Below are 23,988 nucleotides of genomic sequence, written 5' to 3' on the forward strand. Positions count from 1 at the left end.
ATAATATGTACCTGTGCCTCGGTTCCTTCCCACTTCAGAGTCCAACTGCTAACAAATTTATGGTCAATTAATTTCAGTGGATGAAGAGCAGTTGAAAACTATAGATGCTTTTCATCTTTGTAATTCTTTCATTTTATGAAATTTAGCCACTATACACCCATTACAATATACCGTTTTAAAGCTCTATTGTCTAAAATTGACTTGTGTAAAAACAAAGGCATTTATTTTAAAAAATGAAAATTGTCTTTGTTTAAATATTTCAGAACTATAATAGTTTCATTCTTTTTACTTTGGTATTTCATTTTAAATACAAAGCACCTTTATTGTATGTTGACCTAAAATCTCCCTATTTTCAATAACTTTTCAAATACAATCTGTTTAAGAGGAAAAATTGCCTGAAGGTCATGTAAAAAATATTGGCATTATCTATAAACTGACTGTGCTGCTTATTCACTTTTTATCCAGAAATATTGCTCATAATATTGTTTGATAAAAGAAGAGATCATATTTATATAATTTTGATCATAGTTTGCTGATTCTCTTTCTATTTAAGTTAAAGCAGAACAAAAACAATATTGATCCATGTTAAGAAGTGGAGCCACTATGCACACAGCACAGATTTCAATGCTGTAAAATTTTGAACTTGAAATGCAACACTCAATGACGCTGTTTCACAGTGTTCTCCCGGGGAATTTTAACTACCTTGACAGCTGGTGGGTGACAAATAAAGCTAAAAATAGACCAAAAAAATTTCCTGGTTTCTGAGAGGTCAATTACATTGTCTAATCTAGAGAATTCAACAAGAAGAAATTATTCTAAAGGTATATTTCACAACCATGCAGGAATTGCTTGAAAGTGGGAAAGAATCAAAGAAATGAGATCATAGGTACAAAAGATTTTAAATTCCATGGGTTTATGAAGTATAAAGCCATGGATTACATTTCAAGGAAATGTCTTTGGGGAAATAAAAAAAAAGATAGGCAAAAGGAGACTAGGGAGGAATTATTCACTCTAGTTTGAATAAAAGGTGAGATATCATAGGATATCAGCATATCAAAAGAGTAGGAAGAATTTTTTATTTAAAAGTAAAAACACAAAGTTTAAAACCATACTTGAAATGAACAGCAGAAATTTGCAACTAAAAGGAAAAGTGCCTCAGAATGAACTATTAAATCCTAGCAGGTGTCCATCTATCCTGGGGAAGTTTCAATTTATGAAGTAGACAAAAGTTTTTGAAGAAAAAAGTTTTTAGTTGGAATTTCCCCTCGCTCTTAATTCCTTCAAATACAAAATGTCTAATGAAAAACACCTTATTACTTTTACCCTATAAATTTTTCCCACTTTTTGGAGATAAACACATAATTGATCTTTAGAAATCTCAGTAGCTTTTTGGATATACAATGTTTCAGAAAAACCTGTAAATGTGAGAGATGTAATGTGTTTACGGATGTACATATGTCATATTAAACTATGCCAAAAGTTCAGAAATAACACGGAGTTCCCATCGTGGCACAGTGGAAACAAATCCAACTAGGAACCATGAGGTTGCGGGTTTGATTCCTGGCCTCACTCAGTGGGCTAAAGATCCAGAGTTGCCGTGAGCTGTGGTGTAGTTTGCAGATGTGGCTCGGATCTGTTGTTGCTGTGGCTCTGGTGAGGGCTGGCAGCTATAGCTCCAATTAGACCCCTAGCCTGGGAACCTCCATATGCCATGGGTGCGGCCCTACGAGGACAAAAGACAAAAAAAAAAAAAAAGTTCAGAAGTAACAGAAGTAAAACCAATGAATCACTGTGGTAATAATTAGTAAAAGTTTATCATGGATGCATGAAAAGTATGCAAGCTGGAAGCACTCAAATCAGAACATGAGTGGAGCTCAGGGGTATATTTTCATATAGCAGCTTATATAGTAGGAAGGTAATAACTAAGTTTATTCTTTGCACTGATTGGTTATATTAGAATTTTCTTAAATGATAGGAAATTGGTTAGTGGTTATCTCATATCAACTGTTTCCAGAAAACAGTTTGAGTTTATCTTAACGATTTCCAAAGGCATAAACAAGAAACCACCCTGGTCAAATTAGTTTTGCAAATAAGCTAAATTGAACTTTGCAAGTATGACTAACCTGATTTCATCTGTTGAGGGAATTTTCAAGACTGGTCTCCTTGTTTAAATTTTAATACCAACCATAGAGCATCAGACATATGTGTATGTGTACATATATATATATGTGTGTGTGTGTATATGTGTATATGTTTATAGGTGTGACTTTATTATTGTAAAACAACGTTGCCAGCCACCAATTCTACAAAAATCAAGAGTCATTAGTCACTGCAGTTGCTGACCAACAGTGCACCCTGAGGGAATTCAGGATGAAAAACAGGATGAAGCACCTATGCTTTGGAAGAAGAGGCCATTCAGATATTCAGATGTATATCTCAGGAAGAATTTTAATGAACCTAGATTCTTGCATTTTCCCATAGACATAGAAAAGTGCTAAAATCATTAACTGAGATATCTGTTCCTTGTAACATCAGTAACCGTTCATAGAGATGCATACTTGGCTCATGCATTCCCTAGTCAATGTCATATGTTCGCCTCAACCTCCTCAGAGAAGTTCTGTCAGAGCTACTGAGAGGCTGTTTCCTGAGCTACAGTCCTCAGTAAGACCCTGAATAAAACAGACTCAGGAGAGATCTTTCCTTAGGTGTTTTTCTTTAAGTCAACATTATGGCATTCAATAGAACAAATCTCACAGTGATTGTTATGGTATGTGCATGGACTGGAAAGAGAATTTCCAGACTCTGAGTGGAGGTATAAAGAAAGATAAGTTTATTGAGAAGGAAATGTGCTAGAACAAGGGGATGATTTTCTGATTATCAGGGAGTGCTGACATTGAGCCCATGGTCCTGTCTGTCTTTATTGCCCAGGGAGAGAGAAGTCTTGTGATACACACCTGGATACACCTGATGACCTGCAGATTGGGTGGAGAAAGAGGGATCTTACAGTACATTTGCTGGTTGGTTGGGGATGTATAATGCCCCTATAGATGCAGGGTGAGGAGTGAGCCACAAACCTTTCCTAGTAGGGGCAAGAAGGAATAGGTCAGGTTGCTCAAGGTTGGGTGGGGGTAGGCAGGGCTCAAGGACTTTGTAACCATTACTATGAGACAGGTGGGGTAATTCTTATTTGGCCAGAGTCTTTTTGAGTTTTATCTCCTTGTAGGAGCCAGTCCCACATGACCATCCACATCACCTGATGGAATTAATGTTAAATACACAATTACTCTGATCTAAGACATTTGGTGTAAAGGTGTTTGATCTAAGACTGATTTTGACTCTGTGGAGCATGCATAAAATTCCTTCTTCTGGAGTTCCTGCTGTGATGCAGTGGGTTAAGCTACTGCAGTGGCTTGGGTAGCCGGGGGTTTGATCTCTGGCCGGGTATGGTGGGTTAAAGGATCTAGTGTTGCCCCAGCTTCAGCACAGGTCACAGCCGTGGCTTGGTTTGGTCCCTGGCCCCGGAACCTCCATATACCCTGGGTGCGGCCATTAAAAAAAAAAAGAAAAAGAAAAGAAAAAGAAAAAGAGAAAAAAAAATTCTTCTTACATTTTTTTTTCCTACAGGATGTCAGCTAAAGTTCTAAATTGTTGACTAAAAGGTTCATTCATTTCATAAGATAACGTATCTTATTCTAATTTACTTTTTCACTCAAATTACATCTTTGTTTCTAGAAATACTGTACTTTTCCTTAGCCGCTAGAGCCCTCACCCCTGGAACAGAGGACCAGTTGTACTGCTTTCTTTGGGGGAGTTAGTTCTCTGGCAAGTCACTGAAACTCCCTCTGCCTCAGTTTCCTCAACCGTTATAGAGGATCTGCTTGCAGAGATTAATTATTTTCCTTCTACCTTTCTAAGTTCTTGGCTAAAACATCCCCTTTAATAAAAGGTAAAACAGGAGAAAAAAATACACAGAAAACTTAATAACATGTATACCTCCTGCATATGGAGGGAGAAGACGCAGGAAAACTGTATAACTCCCTGATATGGCCCAAGCTACCACCTTAAATAACATTTCCAGCTCTAGACAAAAAGATGTTGGGGGGTGGGAGTGGGGAAGGCAATTATGAGAGGTTACCAGGAAAAGCACAGGCTACAAGGGGAATGTTATTACAGGAATTGAGGTCATTGCCTTCTCCACTGATAAGATTTTCCATAGATTTAGAGTCATCCTTCTTTTCCTAGTTCAGGAAGAAGGCATCCTTACCAATGGAGAGTTCTCTTATAAATGTAAATGTCACTTATAAAATGGAAACTTAAACTCAGTTTTCAGATCTTCCCTGTATCCTCAGTTTCTTAAAAAAACAACCAACCAAAACCAAAACCAAAACAAAAAACAAACCCAACAAAAAAAAGCCAGCCTAAATTAATCCTCATGCCAAAAGGACATATTTTGGGGTGGGGTGGGGTGGAAAATTTTGCTTCCCACAGTGTAAATCCTTCCCAATCATTCTTAGCTCCTGGCAATCACTGATCTTCTGTCACTATCATTTTGCCTTTCTAAGAATTTAATATATATTCATTCTTATCAGTGAAAAAATAAAATTATCTTTTTTTAAAGTTATGTGAATCATACTAAGGCTTATATTCAATGAACAATGTATGTACATTCTCTAGATATCATTATATTCACTAACAACTGTTGTTTGGATAAATTAAAAATTATGAAAGTTATAAAAGAGAAAATAGTTATCTTTTTTACTATGATGTAATATTAATTTTTAAAAGGCATTATGACTGTCAAAGAACAAAATTATTCTTAAATGTTATATGTTTCTCGTGAAAATGAGACAGAATAAAATCTCAGCTAGATTCTTTGGTTACATTCACTTGAACTACCTAAATATATTTGAGGACTTAAAAAAAGGATGCACAATGTTACAGCTGAGAGTTGAGTTTCTTCAAGTGCCCAGGACACAGCCTCATAGGTAGCTCAAGGAACTGTTCTAAAAAGTTTGGGTGTAGACAGTATATATGTGACTCTTGGCAAAAGGGTACACGTAATCAAGCAGATTTCTCTGCAGAAGGTCAGTGCTATCACGAATAAAGATATCTCAGTTAATGATTTCAGAGGCTTTCTAAGTATGGGAAGATATAAGAATTCTGGTTCATAAAATTTTCCCCTGAAAATATCTATCTGCCTGTTTTCCCAGAACGCAGAGTCCCTCATTCCTGACCTTCACCCTTGACATCCTTTCAGGGCATCTCTAGATCAGCAACTAGTGATGATGATTCAGTCATCACTAGTTGTTGCTAATGATTCAATCCTATAGAACTGGATGGTAAGGATTTTCTTTAATTTGTCAACAATAGTCTCCAGTTTGTAGAAGATGATAATGAGGTACAAATAGTTGAAACAAGTCACTCATCATCAGAGGACTAGTAAATTGGGTAAATTGAATATCCAGCTAGCAAACCCAGAGCCCTCACTCTTAACAATTTAGAAATAAGAACTCTTCATTGTATCCTGTACTATCAAAGATTGTAAAAACTCATTTATACCAGAAATGGAGGACAAGTCCTCTTTAGAGCCTTATTTTCTTGTATTCTTTATTGCAATAAAGAGAACAGTTGCTCTTTAATATTCTCTTACCCCTTTCGGTCTCAGAATGAATTACATCTATAAGATGCATTTGCTCTCTGAAAAAGCATAGGCTCATACGAAAACTTTGTAATCATTTGTTTTTTGAAAGATGTTTAGACAGCATCACCAGAAATCTCTTTGTGGGCATAATCATGGAACTTAAGTTATAACTAGATTTGTACTTCCTAGAAAAGGTTAGTAAATATTTCTGATTTATGCATAGATGATTTACTGGACCAAAATTTTTGCTGTATCCAGGGAAATAATTTGTTCAGCATTAAAATGGCAATTCACAAGCTTCTCAAATTATCCTACTAAAGTGAATCTAAAATGTTAAGAGAACATCCCTCCAACAGCTGCAAACATCCTCTAACGGAACTTACTACAATGTGACAATGACTTACACATATCCCCCTTTTATAAGAATGCTTATGAATACTGTGCATGCCTGCAATGTATTTTAAAATAACTTTGAGAGTACCATTAATTATTTAAAATTATCATTTTTAGATGTCAATTTTCTTTAATTATAGGGGCCATCTATACCCTTTCTCACACCCTATACCACTACTTTTGCAGAATATGATTTTTTTTTTTTTGGTCTTTTTGCCTTTTCTAGGGCCGCTCCCGCGGCATATGGAGGTTCCCAGGCTAGGGGTTGAATTGGAGCTGTAGCCACCGGCCTATGCCAGAGCCACACCAATGCGGGATCTGAGCCGCGTCTGCGACCGACGCCACAGCTCAGGGCAATGCCAGAACTTTATCCCACTGAGCAAGGCCAGGGATCGAACCCGCAACCTCATGGTTCTTAGTTGGATTCGTTAACCTCTGTGCCACGACGGGAACTCCCAGAATATGATTATATTGACATTATATTCACATTTGATAAGTGTGAACTTAGAATAAAACATTGAAAGCATGGCTTTTCGGTTTATTAAATTTTTAAATCATATGCCACAGGTGCAGCCATTAAAGAAAAACAAACAGCTAAAATAGGTTACAAAAAACAGATTAAACAAAAGATTTAGAGGAGTTCCCATTGTGGCTCATCCCATCCATGAGGATGCAGGTTCAATCCCTGGCCTTACACCGTGGTTTAAGGATCCAGTGTTGCCATGAGCTCTGGTGTAGATTGTACATGCGGCTCTTATTGCAAGTTGCTGTGGGTGTGGTGTAGGCCCATAGCTTCAGCTCTGATTTGATCTCTGACCTGGGAACCTCCATATACCACAGGTGTGGACCTAAAAAGCCAAAAATAAATAAATAAATAAATAAGATATGGAAAAGACATTGGAGCTCTTTTCATCTCATCTATGTCTGCACATATGCTTCTCCCCTAAATTATTTTACAATCTTCTTAACAAATAATTCATGCAGACTGATCTTTCTGGTTATTTTCAGGATTATCTCCTCTAGAGACAAGCAATTCTATTGTAAATATTCTACAATTTTTAATTAAAATATGCCTCCTGCTAATATTCACAAATAAAATAACTTCTGACTCTAGTACTGAACACTGAACAAAATTATATCAACAGCCACAATGGAAACAAATTATTATTCTATTCATAAATCCTTAATTTGCATTATTATTCTTATTATTTTTCTATTGTGTTTTATAGGGCCTTGTTCAAAATCATAGCCTTATAAAAGGAATCTTTACTTATGCTAGACTTGTTTTATATTTAATATCTTTTTAGCTACTAGCCTATATAAAAGACTAGATAATTAGTCTTTCAAAATAATAATATTTGTATAGAATGGTTAAATCCTTTTTTAAGTAGGCATAACCATCTAAATTTTGGACAAAAGAATTGATATTAACAGATAAATGTTACCATATAAAACAAATAAGAACAATAGTCTCTTTTAACTTGAAAATCAAAATTTGTTGTCTAACTTATGCATTTTTGTCATAGTTTACACTATTGTAGTTGCATTTATGCACATCTTATATTTCTTATATGAGTGTGTGTATATATATAAACATAATCCACATACTCCCATATATGCATATATTATATAATATATATTTTAACGTATAAATATGTACATACTACATAGAATGTATATAAATGCTTTAAAAACTATATATATACTGTATGTTTACAAAATTCAAATGTTTGGATATTACAGTACAATATTAAAGCATTCCTGTTAAAGAAGAAATAATTTCTCCATTTTTAGGTGAAGATCTTATTTATAGGTTACCAAATCACAGAGAAATATTACAAAATATTAACTATGGCTAAAAAGACAAATAATTAGGTCAAATATTCAGGTTTTCTCGTATATAAATTCAAAGAACGAGATGCCCATAAATATCCTGAGGGTTTACAGTAATTTTCAGTGTTAGCATCAATAATGCAAATTTTCCTGCAAGGGTTTGTACCCTGAATCTATCAAAAGGTGAGTGCGAATATTATAACAGACTCTAGTTGCACACTACTCCACTTTTGCCAGTTATTTGCCTATACCCTGGGCACATTGCTGAATTTTTCTAATACTAAGTCTCTTCAATTGTAAAATGAGAATGGGTACCTACATCCCACAGTTCTAGATACAAGGGAAATGTGCAAATGTGCATGAATCACTTTGAACAGTGCCCAGCACAGGGTGAGCTGGCAGGAAATGACAGTTCCTACCTGAGAGTAACTGCCTATCTATGTTCTCATGAATGTTTCCATGGCCTGCTTCCATCCTTGACACTGTTAGGAATAAGAGAAAGGACAATAAGGTACACGGATAATTAAACTATTCCCAAAAATCATTAAAGGAAAATCATAGAGCAAAAAAATAATAATTTAGGCACAATTTGTCGAAGTATCAAATTTTTATGTGCTGTTTTCCTTGCCTTTTTTTCATAGGGCATTTTAAGATGTTGTCAAGTGTTTGAGCAAAATCATATATGCAGGATGTCTTTCTGAGGGGAAAAAAAAAGAAGTCCCTTAGCATCTGTGTCAGTGGCTCATTATAAAAATGTGCTGAATGATGCACAGGGGGATGCCCCCTCTGCTCTCTTTGGCCTCCAGAAATGCTGACATTCTTTTCAATCTTTCCTTTTCTTCTTTTTGTTGAAGTAAGCATGCTCTCCCCATCACCATGAGCAGCATGTGACATATTATGAAGATGGTGCTAAATATGATTAAAAGTAAAGATGGGGCAAGTGCCAGCACAAAAAAATGGGTAGCATTAAAGCACAACATTAATATCCACAGTGCCATGTCACTAAGTCATCATATGCGTCTGTAAATTAGCTCCTTTGAAAAAACAAATCGATCTGTAATTACAGTGGACTCTTGAACAACACAGGTGTGTACTGCCCAGGTGTGCTGCAGATTTTTTTTTTTTTTTTTTTTTTTTTTTTTTTGCTAAATAGTACTTTGAAACTATAGGATCCCTGCTCGGTTTAATCCTCAGATGTGGAAACAGGTATATGGAAGGCTGACTGTAAAGCTATACGTGTATTTTCAGCTATGCATACAGTGCCCATAACCCTGGTGTTGTTCAAGGGTCAACTGCAAACCATATTTGGGGGCGAAAGACCAGAATGTAAAAAGCCAATAAATCAACATCAGCATTATATTTGACTATGTTGGAAGTTACTCTATTAAAAATAAAAGATCACAAATGAATGAACACCAGGAGGAAATGTTATATAATGATATTGCATAAAATACAGAAATGAAAAATCACAATGAATATTTCTTTTTAGAATTTCACTACCATTTTAAAATTCTGCTAAGGTAATTTAGAATGTGTTGCCAAATAGACAACAATGAGGTTTAGTTCAATTTAATGCTGGCATAGGGATTAATTGATATTTGGTTTTGACATAGTAGTGCTAACAAGGAACAGGGTATAGTTACTTGTTTAGAGGACTTTGCCACAAGAGAGTATCCTACTATTTTGGTATAATTTTTCTTACTCCCAGTAACTGCCCTAGGATTTTATATTTCCACCAGATTATTTACTGGTGTTTTAAGAATGACTAAAGAAAACCTGAGTTATCCTAAAAAAAAAAAAAAAAAAAAAAAAAAAAAAAATAGCAAAAACTTAACTTGTCTTCTATGATAGCTTAATTATTGTTTGTCTCTAAATATATCTGTGTATATTGTTTCAGAATATTATATTGGCATTTACAAATGTCAGATATATTCAGTATATTCAGATACATTTCAGTCAGAATCATGTTCCTAGTGGTAGGGAGATTAGGGAAAGCATAAATAGGAATTGATGTTCATTCCTTTTCTTTACCAGCAGCACAGGAGAACAGCTGAGACCCTATTTAAAGGGCAAATCCTCCACCTGCCTAAACTGTAATGAGCTAATTGCCTCTCTGTCAATTCATTCATCTGTTTTCCTCATAGAGGGCTTTGAAAATGTGAAATTCCTCCTATCTCTGAATGTAAAGAGAGGTCAGGACTTGAAGAAATCACTGGTCTTAGAGTGCTATTTACACTTTAATCTTTTTAAAATACAAAGCAGGAATCACCTTGTTCTGTATGTTGTTTAAAAAGAGGAGCTTAGTCTAAGATTTTACATACTGATAGTGTTGTACTTAAAATTCATAAAGAGGATTAACTTGGCTAAGCACACTCTCTTAGACTCAGATAATTTTATGGATTTTCCATAACTCTCTTAATTTGTAGAATCTCTAAAATGCAGGCCCAACATTTTAAACACTAACAATTGGGATGATTAAGAGTTCAGACAATTTGGGGGGGCTCTATTTCTTATTATAATGTAACTTGTATCTAAATAGCGTTATATAAGAGATCATTTAAAATACAGCTTAAGGGGAAAACTTTTCCCGGCTATTTGGAAAGCACCAAACTCCATCATATTAGATCATCATTGTCAGCTAGTCAATCAGGGATAAATCTTCTTATTAAGGTCCAAGGATTCTGAAGGTACATACAGCCCTGTAGTATCCTTCATTATCTGTTGTTCTGCTGTCTCCAGCAATACAGAGGACTCTGTAATGGTGTATATTTGGTGTATCTGTGAGAGAAAGTGAGCTCAGAGTCTTTCTACACCACCATCTTTCAAGGTTCTCAAAGAAATCTTCTTCTTTTTTTTTTTTTTTTTTGTCTTTTGTTTTTCTTTTGTCTTTTTAGGGTCACACCCATGGCATATGGACATTCCCAGGCTAGGGGCTAAATTGGAACTGTAGCTGCTGGCCTATCCCACGAACCACTGAGCCATGAAGGGAACTCCCAGGAATTCTTATTTTCATTATTGACAATAATGAATGTATATTGAATGTCTTATATGTCCTGAATATTGCTTCATAACCTTGAGAACTTCCTAAGTATACTCTGAAACTGGCCCCCTTTTGTGGAGGGCAAGATGAGACTGAAGAAAGAAGCAGACCACTCCAGCTTGTTTGGTGCAGAACATTTGATAACTAAAGAAACTTGCAAGGCTTGTCTTGGGTGGCACAATGCATGTACACCTCTGCACTCATCACCAGAATGTTAAAGTTTATACTGAGGCCTTTACTAGGATTAGTCATGTACACATCCAGATGATCTCAACACCACATTGCAGCCTCAAGGCTGTGTCCTTGGGGCCACTTCTAGCATAGGGGAGGTAAGGGGAAAGCACATTCCAAGGTCAGGTAAAGGGATGAGCCTCTGATCACTCAGGTCCAGCTTGCAGGTCAGCTAGCGGTCAAGTCTTCTCTATGACCTCCACCAGCACTGAGGCATATGGAGACAAATTAACTCAATGATCCCTCATAAAATTTACAGTCCATAGGGGAGATACATCTGTGAATAGCAGACCTGTATTTAATGTCTATGTTCTCCTTACTAATTGTTTGGAAAATTATTTGAAGAGAAAAATACATAAATAAACACAGTAAGGAAAGTGATATACTTCTATATGAATATATGTTCTAAACTACCATGATAATGTTTTAGGACTGATTGTTGGGGAAAGTTCTGGTCAGAAATAACTCCAGAAGCACCAGTTTTCTTGAAAAAAATGAAGCTCTTTAATAACAGGTATGACAGAAATGATGCTCCCTGTGTAGTGTGGGCATTGAGAGAAAAGGTTGATTTTTGTTTCCTACCTAAAAATGCTGAAAATATACAGTGCCAAGTACTGTACTATCAATGATTGTGGGAAAGTAGATATAATAAGAATATGGGTTCAGGCAAAGGCCTAGGCAGCAAAATGATGGTGAAAATATGACTCTAGGAGTTTACCAGAACATTAGTTGATTTGAGTGGTCATATTTTGTTTAACAAGATCCACTTCCTTTGTGGATAGCAGTTTTCATAATGTTGTAATTTTTACTGAACACAAAAGGAATATTATGGAAGCTTAAAAAAAAAAGGGCATTGGGGCTCAGGACAGGATTGAGGGCAAGGGTAGGGGTTGAAAAGTTTTCTTGAGAAGTTATTTTATTTTTTTGCTACTTAGGGCCACACCTGCATCATATGGAAGTTCCCAGGTGAGGGGTCGAATCAGAGCTGCAGCTGCTGACCTACACCACAGTCATAGCCATGTGGAATCTGAGCCACATCTGCAACCTACAACCAAAGCTCATGGCAATGCTAGATCGTTTAACCCACTGAGCGAGGCCAGGATCAAACCTGCGTCCTCATGGATACTAGTCTGATTCATTTCCACTGTGCCACAATGGGAACAGGGAATTGTTATTTTAGATATACATTTAGGCATATCTTAGCGGTAAGGACTACCATGACATTGTACCATGGACTGGGTGCTCTCTTATAAACAACAGAAATGTATTCCTCACAGTTCTAGAGGCTAAACATCTGAGATCAGGGTGCGAGCATGATCAGGCTCTGATGAAGTCCCTGTTCTGGGTTGCAGACAGCCATCTTCTCATTATATTCTCCTATGGTAAAAAGGAGTGGGAAAGAGTTCTCTGGTTCTCTTTCATATGGGCACTAACCCCATTCATGAGGACTCTACCCTCATGAACTTATCACCTCCCAAAGGCCCCACCTCCTAATACCATCACCTTGGAAGCTAGAATTTCAACATATAAATTTGGGAGAGGGGTAGTGGACACAAACCATTCAGTCCACAGTAGAATATATAAGTTAAAAAGTCAGGAGGGTAGAGCTTTGAGAAGAGCTTTCTAGAGAAATGTGAGGATGTTTCCAATGGTATGTTCAAGAAAGTAAGCATAATGTGATGCAAATAAAACATGGTTACATGAAGAAAGTAATTTCTTTTTAAATATTTTAAATAGTTTTGCATGTATAGGAAGTCATACTGTTCTCAGGTGGCTATGGGGTGAGGACACCGAACCCTAACTTTTTGATGTAGGTCCCTAGTACTTGTCCTTTGGAGAAAGAATTTGGCCAAGAGACTGAGAGTAGTAAGGCAAATCGGTGTTTATTAAGAGAGAAGATAGAGAAGGTAGGTATGGAGAAAGCAGAAGCAGGCTCCAATGGGGGAAGATGGGAGAGGGGAGAGAGAGAGAGAAAGACAGACAGACAGACAGAAAGAGAGCAACACGTGCTTTGGAGTTCATTTAAATCACTTGTATGGGGGCTGTCCTTCCAGGCTTCCTCTCACCAGTCATCTTCTTCTGGCTTTGAACCTATATTTGGCCTGATTCCCCCCCCCCCCCCCGCCCTGTGTGCATGTGCATCTTCTAGCCAAGATAATTCTAGCACAAGTGTCTTTGGGACCTTGATATGATATACTATGGTCTGGTGCCCCTCCTTCTCTGACCCCTGAGGAACCTTTCTATGAGTGTATAGTTCCAGAGGTCTTCTTGACCTCAAGAATGAAAAATATGTGGTCTCTATCTTTTATCCAAGTAGGAAGTAGCTCCTCTTTGCTCCTGCAGTGATCTTTATCTTGAAGTTGTCTGTGCACAGGGAACAGATTACAGTTGCTCAGCCTGGGACCCACCTATCTCCCATCTCAATACAACTCATGAAAGTGTTTTGAAATACTTATTAGATATTTTGAAAAGCAGTTTCTTCACATGTGTTTGGAAAGGCAAGATTTTCCCCATTGCCATTCACTTTAAAGTAATAGAAAATTAATCTGGTTCCAGCTTGTAGGCATTTTTTTTTTCTTTAGCCATTATGAAGTTACCAAAGAAGAATTCAGAATGGAATAAGTAAATTTTGCCAAAGGATTTGAAGCAGCAAAGAGTATCCTAGAGGGAAAAAGAATTGAAGATTATTCCATGTCACATGTAAAATGAAGAATACATCAATGAGAATGTTGTAGAGTGCAACATGTTTAGGGCAAGGCAATGAGAGAATATGAAATTTTTGATGAAAAACATGGAGTGTTTTTCCACTTAAATAAATAGAGAAGTGATTATCTGATGAAAATGATATTTAAAGTAAAGAGAAGGTGACTTTGTCAAATATGTCACAACTCTGGAAACATTAATAAATTGATTCTTATGTGGGAACTCAATGAATCTTTCAACAAAAGGTTTAAAAATCAAGAGACCATTCAGAACTAAGCTGTGACTTAAATGGCAAGTGTGTTTGAGAAAAAGAGGAGGAAATGATTATAGTCATTGACCCAGTATTGTTCTTAAAGTTGCTTTTGGCAGTTATTGGAATAATTCAACAATAAAAGATAAGTTATAAAATGTTACCCAGCTCTGTGTTGAGAACAGTACTCATGTATTAGGAAAAAGAAAAAAAAAAACTGGCAAAAATAAGTGCTAAAATGGCTCACACTCATGGGGATATTAACCTGTTTGGCATTTCACCTGCATGGTGAATTAGCAGCAAAGATACTGGCGTAAATCAAATGTGTGTACCAAGGAACAATTATAGATGAAACAGTCATTGAAGTCACCCACAGTATTCAAATAGATGATATATACTCTCTAGTCTTAAATGACCTTGAAATTTTATACTTAAATAGAAAATCAATTGTTCTTAAGTAATGGATTCATAGAACAGTGGGATGGCACAGTGCTTTGAATACAAGCGATTTCTTCAGATAATCTTGCAAGTAACCATTGTTCTTTATTTCCTAGCACAAGTCTGTGTTACTCAGTATTACACTGTGTTGCCACATTCTACCAAGATCATCATTCATAGGAACTTCTAACTTTAAAAGAATAGAGGACTTTGAAGGTCATAAAATCAATGAGAAATTAGGAGGCAGTATAGACTTGAGAAAAATTAAATAAATGTAAAGATGCCAGTATCTTAATTAATGCCCCCCCCAAAAAAGAGACCTTTGGAAAAAGATTGAAAAGTGCCTTAATACCTTCTAAGTGGGGCCTCAGTGATTTTGATAGGGATGGAATTGAATAGGATAGTTACACAGGGAGTTACAGAAGTCCCAGTAAGGGACCATAGATAGAGAGGGAAACCTGGGGGAGCTTTGGAAGATCACTGGAGGTGAACACCCTGGAGGGCCATCAGAATGCTTGACTAGTGGAGGCTCGAGATATGCCTCAGGTCATTGGGTAGGGGTGGGGTGAGGCCTGCATTCAGGTTCAGACCAAGGGCAGGAGTTTGAATAAGCACCATGACACTCCTGGTGTGACCTTATGGGGTCAAATACTCTCTTACCAAATTTCAAAGAGGAGGTACTACTTGAAGAAAGAGGGAGAGGTGGTCTTTTCCCCTCTCCACTTCTCTTGGATTATAAAAATATAGCCCACCGTATCACTGGGGCAGAGCCTCCTTGCCTGCCTGCTTGCATCCCTCACAAGAGTCTTATCTTAATAAATCTATTTCTTGCCTATCACTTTGTCTCTCCCTGAATTCCTTCTGCACTGAGACACAAAGAACCTGAACCTCAGTAAGTCCAGACACCGGATGAGTGGTCTTAATTTAAAAACTGTGGGTTCGAGTCCCAATCTGGGTTTTGGTGGGGTTCAAGTCGTAAGTACTGTCAGTTTCAATTTAATAACCGCCAAATCTTATTTTCTTCCTCCTTACACTAAATACACTAGAAAACATTATTGTCAACTTCTTTCTTCTTCTTCTTTTTTTTTTTTTTTTTTTTTTGGTCTTTTTTTTAGGGCCTCACCCGCGGCCTATAGGGTTTCCCAGGCTAGGGGGCAAATCAGGAGCTGTACCCGAAGGCCTGCACCACAGCCACAGAAATGCCAGATCTGAGCACATTGCCTCTGCAGTCTACACCACAGCTCACCACAACCTTAGATCCTTTAATCCACTGAGTGAGGCCAGGGATCAAACCTGCATCCTCATTGATACTAGTCAGATTCATTAATGGGGAGCCACAACAGGAACTCCTTTCTCCTTGAAAGTCTTTATTTTTACAGAGAATACACATTTTTGTTTCCCATCCATCTCATCATTTTTATTCTGTTATTCATTCTTTTTTTTTGTTGTTGTTATTCATTCTCTCCTAAATGTATTTGTGCCTCTCATTCCATATTATTTCTTTTGTTAACATCCTCTTCTCATGTACTTTCAAAAATCACTTCTATACTGACACCTCAAATTGTCCTCGCCAGTTCAGACACTCTCCTCTTATCCTAGATAGTTATTTTCAGATGTCAGCTTGTAGCTCCATCTTAGTACAATGTCTGCCCTTGCCAGCTTGTCAAACAAAAATGTATTCATCTTCCCCTCTTTGATGATATCACCAACTTCTAAGTCTTCCACTGTCTTCTGCTTAAAACATTAGCACTTTTTGGGGGGGATTATTCTTTTTTATCTCTCATCAAATATTGTTGCACACAAAAAATCTGTCTCTTACTTTGATCAATCTGGCACTGGCCCATTCCTAGAATATTCACTCAAATTTTTGTGATAGGTTCCTAAATATTCTCTTTGTCTCAGATTTCACATGTTCAATTCATTCTTTACCTGACTCAGTTATTTTTGTTCTAATCCAAAATTCATATACCATGTAAATGCCTTTGTATCTGACCTCATAGCCCACAGAAAACATGTCTAGTTTTTATTTTGTACTATTTGAGACATTCCACCTTATATCTCCAGCTTCCCTTTCTAGACTCAATATCCTTAATCCTAATTCAAATTAAGCAAAATGGTTTGCTGTTTTCTGAAAACATCCTTCCCATGTTCAAACTGCTCCTTGATCCTGAAATATAGTAGCACAACCAAATTGGTCTACAGTTTAGAAATTCTCTTATGAACTCTCATATGTCCTTTGACTAAATTTCATCACTTCCTTTCCAGTGCTCCAACTATAAAATATTTAAATTTGTTTAACGTCATTTATCACATTCTGTTTTGCATTAAGGCAATTCATGTGGTAAGGCCTAAATCCATGTGGTCCAAAAACCACAGGAACAAATTTGTTGTCTGATAAGTCAGAGCTGTTGGCTTGATATGGTAAGGCTGGCATTCCAGAGGAGTCTCTTTTGTAAGGTTTAGTATCCATGGAATGATTTTGAGAAAGTCCTAAGGAAAATTGGGGTTAGTTTTGGATGTAACTTTTTCTGAGGTAAGATTAGGAGCGGTGAGGATTAACTAGGCATTGGATACCCTCATCAAATGAAGATAGCTTAGTAATTTTGTATTGTTAAATATAGATGAAGCTGGTGAAGAATGTGATGGGTAGGAAAGCAGTACTCACTCAAAAAGGAGATCATTATGGGAATTCGCATTGGGTTCAGTGGTTACAAACCCAACTAGCATCCATGAGGATGCTGGTTTGATCCCTGGCCTCGCTTAGTGGGTTAAAGGATCCTGTGTGGCTGTGGTGTAGTCTGGTGGTACAGCTTCGATTTGACCCCTAGCCTGGGAGTTTCCATATGCCACAGGTGCAGCCTTAAAAAGCCAAAAAAAAAAAAAAAAAAAAAAAAAAGGAGTATTAAAGTATTATAGTGTCTTGCAGCTGCTCTATGCCTTTGGGAGATCCAATATTTCCTATTAACTTAATAACTGTCATTTTCCGTATCTACACTCCCATCCCCCTCCACCCCAGCCTAATTAATGACAAAGATTTGGGGGGGGTATGTTTCATTCTAAGTTGATTTTTATTTTCATTTACAGACAGTGTTTCACATTGTCCCCTAGGTAAGTAATATTGTCACCGCTACTTGAGATGAGACAATATTTGTTCATCTTTTTCAAAGGAAATTGATGCGACTGATCATTCAAGAAGCAGTTCTGGAATTTCATGGGTTCCAGTCCTGTTTCCTCTACTTTGTAGCTTTTTTTTTTTTTCTTAATTTCATCTACTTGGGCTGTTTTCCCAGCAATAAAATGGGAATAGTAATGTAATATCTCATAATCTTGTGATGAATAATCAAGTAATAATTATTTTAAGTTGTGTTACATTTTAAGGCCTTTATGGCTCCTCAAAAAGCATTACGCAATACTCTATACTTTCCATACAGTGTCTAATGCAAAGATCTACATATAACAGAGTTTTTAATCACAGAAAAATAAAGAGAAAAATATATGTCCTATTATGAAAAATCAAAGACAACTACTTTTTTTTTTTTTTTTTTTTTTTTTTTTGTCTTTTATAGGGCCGCTCCTGTGGCATATGGAGGTTCCCAGGCTAGGGGTCCAATCTGAGCTGTAGCCACTGGCCTACTCCAGAGCCACAGCAACTGGGGATCCAGGCCGCATCTGCAACCTACACCACAGCTCATGGCAACACTAGATTTTGCCCAGGAATAGAACCTGCAACCCACTGAGCAAGGCCCACTGAGCAAGGCCAGGAATCGAACCTGCAACCTCATGGTTCCTAGTCAGATTCATTAATCACTGTGCCACGACGGGACCTCCAAAGACAACTACTCTTTTATTGTGATATAGTTATTTCTTGTTTCCAATTTTTTGCTTTGTAAAATCCACTTATAAGAATGTATGCTTAAAATATGTTTTTATATATTTTTTTCAGATTTAGGGTCATATCTATAAGAAAGATTTTCTAAAGTAGAATGGTTGTTTTGGGATCATGTGCCCATATGTTTAAGTAACATAAAATGTATTATTGGGGGTTATGTTTCTTTTTATGAGCATATTAAAAATTTATGAGGAAAGTGAATACACTAGGATAAATACAATGGAAATTTTCAGTTATTTAATGTGATTACATAAGTAATCATTGCTTTTAGGATACCTCAAGTACATGTGTGTTTCTTATACTTAAACTCTGCCAGGAATACTGATTGGGACATATTAAGTGCTCAGTACCACTGGATTAAGTAATTTAAAAAATTTTACCACAAAACACAGTGAAATTTTAATAGACTCAAGAATTAGTAAGCAGTGGGTTCTGTGCCAAAGGCTGGAGCACAGAGATAAAAATCATAGATCATATCTTCAAGAAGTTCATAATCTGGTTGATAAACCAAACTATAAGACATAGTTTTATCACCTCTGATTACTTTAAAACCTTTAATTTAGCTAAACTCAAATCTTCTCACTGTTCCTCACAAAAGGAAAGGCAGAAAGCCAGACAGAGGCAGGAAGAGAGGTATTAGAAGGAGGAGGAAAGTAAGAGAAAAGGAAAAATACATGATCATTTTGGCAGCAACTTAGTGGAGAGCGGCTATATATACTTGACTGAGATTGTTTTTCAAACATATCTTACTTGTGAACCATATATTTTTTCTGATTTGTTAATTCCATTAAAGCAGGATGCATCCCAGAAGACAAGACTCCTCTCTTGTATTCCTATAAGGAAATATTTTTTCAAAAGTTGCAGTGATCTTTCCGCCTATCACTGTTTTTTTGGATAGTTATTTACACTGAATGATTAAAAGTCATTTATATATTAAATCAAAATTCCAAGAGATAAGGAAAACTGAAAATCAACACAGTCAACTTGGAAAATACACAAAACCACTCTTTATCGATATTGTTTTGTGTTATGCTGACATTGTTTTATTACGTAAAGGAAGTAGTACTTGAGATTAAGAAATACAAAAAACCATAAGAGAATACTATGAACAACTATATGGCAATAAGTTTGACAATCTGGAAGAAATGGACAATTTTCTAGAATCTTACAGCCTGCCAAAACTGAATCAAGCAGAAACAGACCAACTGAACAGACCGATCACTAGAAATGAAATTGAAGAGGTCATAAAATCACTCCCTACAAATAAAAGTCCAGGACCAGATGGCTTCACAGGTGAATTTTATCAAACATATAAAGAGGAATTGGTGCCCATCCTCCTTAAACTCTTTCAAAAGGTTGAAGAAGAAGGAATACTCCCAAAGACATTTTATGAGGCCACCATCACCCTCATTCCAAAACCAGGCAGAGATACCACCAAAAAAGAAAACTATCGCCCAATATCTTTGATGAATATAGATGCAAAAATTCTCAACAAAATCTTAGCCAACCGAATCCAACAACATATCAAAAAAATTATACACCATGACCAGGTTGGGTTCATCCCAGGTTCACAAGGATGGTTCAACATACGCAAATCAATCAGCATCATACACTACATTAACAAAAAAAAAGTCAAAAATCATATGATCATCTCAATAGACGCAGAAAAAGCATTTGACAAAGTTCAACATCCATTCATGATCAAGACCCTCGCCAAAGTGGGTATAGAGGGAACATTCCTGAATATAATCAAAGCCATTTATGATAAACCCACAGCAAATATAATCCTCAATGGGGAAAAACTGAAAGCCTTCTCACTCAAATCTGGAACAAGACAGGGATGCCCACTCTCACCACTGCTCTTCAACATCGTTTTGGAAGTCTTAGCCACAGCAATTAGACAAACAAAAGAAATCAAAGGCATCCATATAGGAAGAGAAGAGATCAAAACTGTCACTGTATGCAGATGACATGATTCTATACCTAGAAAACCCTACGGACTCAACCCCAAAACTCCTTGAACTGATTAATAAATTCAGCAAAGTGGCAGGATATAAGATTAACATTCAGAAGTCAGTTGCATTTCTGTATACCAGCAATGAAACATTAGAAAAGGAATACAAAAATACGATACCTTTTAAAATTGTACCTCACAAAATCAAATACCTCGGAATACACCTGACCAAGGAGGTAAAGGACCTATATGCCGAGAACTATAAAACCTTAATCAAAGAAATCAAAGAAGATGTAAAGAAATGGAAAGATATTCCATGTTCCTGGATTGGAAAAATCAATATTGTGAAAATGGCCATCCTACCCAAAGCAATCTACAGATTCAATGCAATCCCTATCAAATTACCCATGACATTGTTCACAGAACTAGAACAAACAATCCAAACATTTATATGGAACCACAAAAGACCCAGAATCGCCAAAGCAATCCTGAGAAACAAAAACCAAGCAGGAGGCATAACTCTCCCAGACTTCAAGAAATACTACAAAGCCACAGTCATCAAAACAGTGTGGTACTGGTATCAAAACAGACAGACAGACCAATGGAACAGAATAGAGAATCCGGAAATTAACCCTGACACCTATGGTCAATTAATCTTTGACAAGGGAGGCAAGAATATAAAATGGGAAAAGGAAAGTCTATTCAGCAAGCACTGCTGGGAAACCTGGACTGCTGCAGGCAAAGCAATGAAACTAGAACACACCCTCACACCATGCACAAAAATAAACTCAAAATGGCTGAAAGACTTAAATATACGACAGGACACCATCAAACTCCTAGAAGAAAACATAGGCAAAACACTCTCTGACATCAACATCATGAATATTTTCTCAGGTCAGTCTCCCAAAGCAATAGAAATTAGAGCAAAAATAAACCCATGGGACCTCATCAAACTGAAAAGCTTTTGCACAGCAAAGGAAACCCAAAAGAAAACAAAAAGACAGCTTACAGAATGGGAGAAAATAGTTTCCAATGATGCAACTGACAAGGGCTTAATCTCTAGAATATATAAGCAACTTATACAACTCAACAGCAAAAAAACCAATCAATCAATGGAAAAATGGGCAAAAGACCTGAATAGACATTTCTCCAAAGAAGATACACATATGGCCAGCAAACACATGAAAAAATGCTCAACATCGCTGATTATAAGAGAAATGCAAATCAAAACTACCATGAGATATCACCTCACACCAGTCAGAATGGCCATCATTAATAAATCCACAAATAACAAGTGCTGGAGGGGCTGTGGAGAAAAGGGAACCCTCCTGCACTGCTGGTGGGAATGTCAACTGGTACAGCCACTATGGAGAACAGTTTGGATATACCTTAGAAATCTATACATAGAACTTCCATATGACCCTGCAATCCCACTCTTGGGCATCTATCCGGACAAAGCTCTACTTAAAAGAGACACATGCACCCGCATGTTCATTGCAGCACTATTCACAATAGCCAGGACATGGAAACAATCCAAATGTCCATCGACAGAGGATTGGATTCAGAAGATGTGGTATATATACACAATGGAATACTACTCAGCCATAAAAAAGGATGACATAATGCCATTTGCAGCAACATGGATGGAACTAGAGAATCTCATACTGAGTGAAATGAGCCAGAAAGATAAAGACAAATACCCTATGATATCACTTATAACTGGAATCTAATATCCAGCACAAATGAACATCTCCTCAGAAGAGAAAATCATGGACTTGGAGAAGAGACTTGTGGTTGCCTGATGGGAGGGGGAGGGAGTGGGAGGGATCGGGAGCTTGGGCTTATCAGACACAACCTAGAATAGATTTACAAGGAGATCCTGCTGAATAGCATTGAGAACTATGTCTAGATACTCATGTTGCAACAGAAGAAATGGTGGGGGAAAAACTGTAATTGTAATGTATACATGTAAGGATAACCTGACCCCCTTGCTGTACAGTGGGAAAATAAAATAAAAAAAAAATAAAAAAAAAAAAAAAAAAAAAAGAATTCTGGAGCAGAGCTGCCTGGGTTTGATTACCTACCACCACGTTTATAAAAGTAAGGGGTACTTTTTAAAAGATACATAATTATTTTATACATCATCCCCTAGACATATACAAGCAACCTCTGTAAATAACTTGTAGAATACCAATTATTTCACAATGTATCTTGAGTTCAGAGATGTTACAATAGGAAAAAAAATGCACATTTTAAGAGTTGATGAAATATGGCAGAAGCAAAGTGAACGTGGAGAAATTAACTTCATCTAAATAAAACTAAACTTCTTTATTCTAAAAAGGGTGACAATGAAAGTGCTCATCTATTTGAACTGTTTTGATGATTAAATTATAGAGTTCATGTAAAGTTCTTAGAAGATTGAATGATGTATATTATGGAGTAAACTTGTGCTGAACTCATTAGCGGGCATAAAAGACTAACTTACTACATTTTTAAAAGCAGTATTATAATGTTAAAAAAAAGAAACAATGAAGCATATTTCTATCACATGACAGTTTTCCTGGAAGGTAGCAGCAAACAGCCTGAGATAATCTGCACTTTGCACAGTGGTTCTATGCATCCGTTTCCATCAAGCAGGGAGAGAGAAAAATAACATATGGGAAAGGCCACAGTCTTACAAACTCAGACCCCTAAGCGGCATAATGCTATTCACAGCATGGGTAATATTTAATCTCTTAGACTATATCTACATGTAAGGAAGGGCTGAGAAATGAATTCTTTAGCTAGCAAGCCTCATGCCTAGGAACAACCCTCTTCCTAGGTAAGGGCAGGAGAATGGATTCAGTGGAGGGCTAAAAAATTCTGCAACTGTACAAATATATGTTCAATAAATATCAGCTATTTTATTATTAGCCAAAACCAAAAGGTTTTTGAAAAAGGAAAATATTGCAATACCTTAATACAGTCATAAAATAGGAAGGACTGCTCCTTCCTAAAACATAGAAAACATTTTTTTTTTTTTTTTTTTTTTTTTTTTTTTTGCTTTGTAGGGCTGCACCCACACATATGGAAGTTACCAGGCGAGGGGTTGAATCAGAGCTACAGCTGCTGGCCTATACCACAGGCACAGCAACACCAGATCCGAGTCATGTCTGCGAACTACACCACAGCTCACAGCAATGCTGGATCTTTAACCTGCCGAGTGAGGCCAGGGATCGAACCCACCATCCTTACAGTTATTAGTTGGAATCATATTTGATGAGCCCTGATGGGAACTCCCAAACATAGAAAACTCTTAAGGTTTATTTATCTGTGATGTTTTAAGCATAACGTATTTACAGTATTTACTCACCACACCCTTATTTTAATGAAGGCACAACTGCAGCTGGATCTTATTTTTCACCACTTGGTGATCAGATCAAAATATTTCCCCTTGCATTTATTGGCCATTTTCATAATTATTTAGAAATAGGAAGCTATGCCTCTTAAATTTTCCAAAAAATTCTTTGAAAATAAATAAGAAAAAAATGTAATGATGTTTTATTGTGGTTAAAACTATACTATTTTATACAAATAGTATGGTCACAGTAATTCAGTAATAATGAAATCTTGTCAT

The sequence above is a fragment of the Sus scrofa genome, chromosome 13 (genome assembly GCF_000003025.6).
Source record: "Sus scrofa isolate TJ Tabasco breed Duroc chromosome 13, Sscrofa11.1, whole genome shotgun sequence".
Lineage (NCBI taxonomy): Eukaryota > Metazoa > Chordata > Mammalia > Artiodactyla > Suidae > Sus > Sus scrofa.